Source organism: Pseudophryne corroboree, chromosome 3, assembly GCF_028390025.1.
Source record: "Pseudophryne corroboree isolate aPseCor3 chromosome 3, aPseCor3.hap2, whole genome shotgun sequence".
Taxonomy (NCBI): Eukaryota; Metazoa; Chordata; class Amphibia; order Anura; family Myobatrachidae; genus Pseudophryne; species Pseudophryne corroboree.
In genome coordinates, this window is record NC_086446.1 from 322,773,895 (window position 1) to 322,780,152 (window position 6,258).

Here is a 6,258-nt window from a genome sequence, read left to right on the forward strand (position 1 = left end):
AGAAGGGAGATCCTGGCTTTTGGCGACAGACGGATCCTCTGGTGCCGTGAAGATGCGATCCGGACCATTTGTCCAACAGATCGAGGTGGAAGGGTCTTGCGTGAAACCTTCCGTATTGAAGAGCCTCGTAAGAGGCCACCATTTTTCCCAGAAGGCGAAGGCATAGATGCACCGATATCCGGGTTGGCTTCAGGACATCCCGAACCATTGACTGGGTCACTAAAACCTTTTCCAACAGAAGGAACACCTTCTGCAACTCCGTATCCAGTATCAATCACAGGAATGGGAGCCTCCGTGTTGGCTCTAGGTGAGATTTCAGAAGGTTCAGAATCCACCCATGATCCTGGAGAAGTTTGGTTGAGAGAGCAATGCTGTCCAGCAACCTTTCCCTGGATGGTGCTTTTATCAAGAGCTCGTCCAGGTACGGAATTATGTTCACTCCCTGTTTGCGCAGTAGAAACATCATCTCTGCCATCACCTTGGTGAACACCCTTGGTACCGTGGAGAGACCAAATGGCAGGGCCTGGAACTGGTAGTGACAGTCCTGCAGTGCAAACCGTAGGTAAGCCTGACGAGGCGGCAAGATTGGAATGTGAAGGTACGCATCCTTGATATCCAGAGACACTAGGAATTTCCCCTCCTCCAGACCTGAGATCACCTTTCTCAGAGACTCCATCTTGAATTTGAACACTCATAAGTACGGGTTCAACGACTTGAGGTTCAAAATTAGTCTTACCGAACCGTCCGGTTTCGGTACTACAAACAAGTTGGAATAGTACGCCTTGCTTTGGAGATGAGGTGGAACTGGGACAATAAACCTAGGTCCGTACCAGTTTTTGGATGGCATGTTGTGAAGTAATACTTGCCACTTGTGAAACTGGCAATCCTGATTTGAAGAATCTGTGAGGTGGGAGCTCTTGGAACTCCAGTCTATAGCCCTGAAAAACAAGATCTATGACCCAGAGATCCTGGCACGAATTTGACCAGATTTGACTGAAGAATTGTAGGCGAACTCCCACCTGACAGCCTTCCAGGCGTTGCAGTCCACCGTCATGCTGCAATCTTTGAGGAAGCAGAGCCTGAACTCTGTTCTTGAGCACCTGCTGTTGCTGGTTTGCATGGTTTACCTCTTGCGCCGCTGGAGGACGTAAAAGCACCTCTGGATTTTCGCTTGAACTTGGCCGTCCAAAAGGATTGTAACTTAGAAGCTGAATAAGTCTTCTTGGTTGGGGGGGGCTGCGGAAGGAAGATACGTAGACTTCCCCGCAGTAGCCGTGGAGATCCATTTCTCCAATTCATCTCCGAACAAGGCCTCTCCTGTGAATGGTAGGCCTTCCACGCCTTTCCTGGAATCCGTGTCAGCAGTCCACTGGCGTAGCCACAAGCCTCTGCGTGCCGACACTGCCATAGCGGTGGTGCATGCGTTAAGCACGCCTATTTCCTTTATGGCTTGCACCATAAAAGTTCAGAGTCCTGTATATGCTGCAGGAGTAAGACAACATCCCCCCTAAATAAGGAATCTAACCCCTCAATTAGGTTACCTGACCATTTAGCAATGGCTTTAGTGATCCATGCACTTGCAATAGTGGATATTTGGGCCACCCCAGCAGCTGTGTACAATGATGAGTGTAGTCTCAATTTTACGATCAGCCATATCTTTCAGGGAGGCTGCACCAGGAACAGGCAATACGATTTTACATGACAGCCTATAGACTGATACATCCACTATCGGTGGATTTTCCCATTTTTTCCTATCCGCCAGAGGAAAAGGAAAAGATAAGAGCAACCTTTTAGGTATCTGAAACTTATCAGGATTAACCCACTTCTTCAAACAGGGTATTCAATTCCTTGCAGGAAAAGTAACTGAGGACTTCTTTTTTACATTAAAATAAGATTCCTCACACTCCTCTGACACCTTATCAGCAATGGTGGTCATTCCGAGTTGATCGCTCGTTATTTTTTTTTTCACAACGGAGCGATTAGTCGCTAATGCGCAATGTCCGCAGTGCGACTGCGCCAAGTAAATTTGCTATGCAGTTAGGTATTTTACTCACGGCATTACGAGGTTTTTTCTTTGTTCTGGTGATCGTAATGTGATTGACAGGAAGTGGGTGTTTCTGGGCGGAAACTGGCCGTTTTATGGGTGTGTGTGTGAAAAAACGCTGCCGTTTCTGGGAAAAAACGTGGGAGTGTCTGAAGAAACGGGGGAGTGTCTGGGCGAACGCTGGGAGTGTTTGTGACGTCAAACCAGGAACGAAAGTGACTGAACTGATCGCAGTTGCCGAGTAAGTCTGGAGCTACTCAGAAACTGCTAAGAAGTGTCTATTCGCAATTCTGCTAATCTTTCGTTCGCAATTTTACTATGCTAAGATTCACTCCCAGTAGGCGGCGGCTTAGCGTGTGCAAAGCTGCTAAAAGCAGCTTGCGAGCGAACTCGGAATGAGGGCCAATATGCAGAACATCTCTGATAGCCTCTGTAAGAGCCTTTATTCCCTGTGACAGAGCTGTATCCCCCCCCCCCTCCTCCATGTCTGACCTGTCAACATCAGTGTCAGACTCCAGGATATGGGCCAGAGATCGCTTTTGCGGACAAATGGGAGGGGACGGAGTCTCTGTTCATAAACTCATCCACAGTCTGTTTTAAGTATTGCGTCTCTTTCTTATTGCGGGACAATTATGTAGAAAGAGTTGAGATCATTCCCTTAAGAGAATTAACCCATTCCGGTTCAGGCCCGCTAGTCTGTGAACCCTGAGTACCCAGTAGTGAGCCCCCTGGTGAAGAGGAACACTCTGCGGTACAAGACACACACTCTTTGCCTGACATAATGTAATGTGACAGCGCACACACAGAGAGGAAAGGTTAAGTACAATTAACCCAGAAAGAGCCCTTCAGGGAGACAGATGTTTGGAGCCAGCCCCCACAGCGCCCTTATCTCGAATGCCAAGCTTAGTCGGGTCGTAGACGAAGTACCCTGATAGGGGACTTCGTACACTAGCAATCGCTCCCCCCTGCTATGACCCCCTGGTACCGCTGAGGTAATGTGGAGTCACACTGGAGGAGCTGCGCGTCCCTGTCCTGTCAGTGTCTGTGTGCACTGAAGAGGGAAAATGGCGCTGGTGAGCTGCTGGATCCTCTCAGTGAAGCCCCCCCCTTTTCAATGGTGTGTGGTCTTCCCGCTTTTTTTATACTGGCTGAGGAATCTGGTGCTTAAAATGGAGAAAACCGTTTTAAGGCTGTTGTGCCAGTATGGGTACTGTGTACAGGGACGCAGTTGTGTACTGTGTCCGGAGACGCATTCCGCCCCGTTTAGAAGTCATGCGTGTCCGTACCCTCATGCCGCCATAATGGCCGGCGCCCTGCTAGCTGGGACGCCGGCTCAGTACTCACCACTCTTCATTCTTCGGACTCTGTTAGGGGTGGCGGCGTGCTGCGGGAATGTACGCTCTCCGTGATGCACTTGCGAATAGGTCCCTCAGGAGCTCAGTGTCCTGTCATCGCGGAACGGGACCATTAAGCCTTCAAGAGGTTGGGCAGTTCCCCCCACCATAAGTCCCACGATGCAGGCAGGCTGGTGCCATCCAGCCCTGCCTGAAAATAACAAACATAAAATAAATGCAGAAAACTCTTCAGAGACTTCCATAAGCGATATCGGCTCTTCCGGACACATTTTCTAAACGGAGTCTGGTAGCAGGGTCATAGAGGGAGGAGCCAGCCCACACTATCAAGTTCTTAAAGAGCCCATGGCTCCAAGTGGACCAGTCTATATCCCATGGTACTAAATGGACCCCAGTATCCTCTAGGACATAAGAGAAAAGTGGATTTCCCTGACGTTGCTTGCGAGATCCACTTGTCTAACTCAGGACCGAATAACATTTCCCCCCCAAAGGGAATGGCTTCAACAGCCTTCTTGGAGTCAGAGTCTCCCTGCCATTCTTTGAGCCATAAAATTCTTCTAGACGATATGGCTGAAGCGGAGATGCGTGACGCTATCTTGCTAGTGTCTTTTGAGGCCTGGCACATATATACGAAGCCGATTCTCGAATATGCTCCGCTAGTCGAGTGATTTCTTCCAGGCTATTTTCCTCTTCAATGGCTTGTACGATGCAACCAGCCCATGCTACTATGGCTTTGTTCACCCAAGCACTGATAATAGTAGTGAATTGAAAATGTTTATCAGGCTGCTTCCATGCTACCTCCATCTGCGTCTGGAGAGATTTAAGAATGGGAAACACTGTTGAAAGCGGCTTTTGGGATTCGAATAACTCAATCCTCTGGCTCCATAACTTCTTCCTCTTTAACGTTTAGGACCTCCTTTACCGTTTCAATAAGGGAATCTAGACCAGTGACTGCCATATCCTCTTCCTGAGAATCTGCTTCCAGGGTAGCTTCAATGTGACCCTTCTGGTAAGATGGGGAGAGGTCTCTTAACTGCCTTGCGCACATTGGTTACTGCTTGTGCAGGCGGTGTCATTCTGATCATAAATTCTTCCATAGTCTTTTGAGAATCCCGCAGCCCATTCTGATTGCTGCTTGCGGGACTCCACCATCTCCTTGGAGATTGTGTCCGCTAGGGCATATTCCCATGACCTAGAAGGAGCACTGCCCCCAGGTGGAGCGTCCCTGTCTAAACATGAATCGCACACCCCCCGGAGCTGCCAACCCTCGTGCTCTTCTGGTTATGCCTACAGCACCTGGTATGCCCAGACGGACTCCCATCCAAGTACTAACCAGGCATGACCCTGCTTATGTTCAGGGTGGTGTGGCCGTAGTCTGCTAACATAATATGTTTTAGAGGTCTTGGTTGGTGCTTTAGACATGTTGACTAAACTCCTTCCCAGACCAATTCGCAGTGCTTCCACCCTTTAAACTAGGAAGAGAAAGACCGTGACGTATGATGGAAGCAAAGGTAAATTGGAGTAACCTGGCTGGATTACTCTTTTAAATTACAGAAAACGCACACACAAAAAAAAAGTATTTTTTTTTTTTTTTTTAAACACCAGCCTTATTGCAAACCCTGCACACCCAACTGATTCAGCTTCAGTGTTGGGGTTAACATTCAATCGCTTCCTTTTATTTTCCTCAGGATCTTTGTCATAGAAATCCTTTGAAAATATAAATACAAAATTCAATGATTGAAAAGTATAGGAGATCCATCTCAGCAGAGACTAATATAAATTTCAACAGCAGAGGGAGCTTCATGTAATGTAAGAATCCCTGCCTGCTCTTTGCTCTGAGCTAACTGGCTGTCTTACTGAGGGGGAGGAGTATCCCACCCTCTGCCTCAGTTCGCCGCCTAAAATTTTTCTAAGATGGCCGCAAATGGAAATTTCTAGCAGCTTCTATGTATAAACAGCCTCTGTGCAGCAGTCTATGTTAATGCAGATCTGTTGCAAGCATGTATTATATTGTACTAACTGTGGCTGCTGCCTGCCGTGCAGCGCGTCTCATTAAGGCGCTCCCAGCTCCCGCCGCCACACGGCTATGTGCTCTAAAGGCAGCACTTAGCCGCAGTCCCAGTGGGTCCGGGGAGGCGGACAAGTACCCCGCTGCTAGGCCTGTCTATGGAGATGTCGTCCAGCGTCCCCACGCCATGCGGCTATTAACACCGAGGCAATCCTGACTCAGTCCCACCGGCCTTCTGAGCACCTTAACGCTATCTCCGCCTGGCACACTGTGCCGCGACCCCCCTGCTGGCTTATGTTAAAACAGGGGAATGAATGCTGGTCCGAAAACCTATCCTTAGGGTATAGGGGATCCTAGCTGGCGCTAACCCATAGTCCTAGTGGAATTTTTCCTCAGGGTCTTGTGGCTACCAGTACTCATGGTCTCCTTAGTCCCATGGAATTGCTGTGGATCTCCTGAAGAGAAATGCAGGTCCCTTCAGAAGGGATCTTTGTCTCTCAGAAATATACAACTTTGTCCCCCTTTTATTAGGCTGATGCAGCTTATTTAGAAACTGATTTAGCTCTTTCTTCTCCAGCACAATTTTTCGAACTGAGGGATGGAGGTGCGTGAAGGGGGAGGAGCCGGCTGTGCAGACAATGTTTAATTTTTAGACTGTGCCACACCTCCGTTTGCAAGCTTCCCACCCCTACTGTATAAGCTGTTCCAGTGTCCCATAGTGGATGAAAAAGAGAAATAAAAATGTATATATACACATGCAATGTATATATGTCCGCAAATTTGAGACAATGTGGGTACTAAACAGATTAACTTCACTTTCTTGAGATACAGCAAAGCAGTCTATTGCAGGGGAC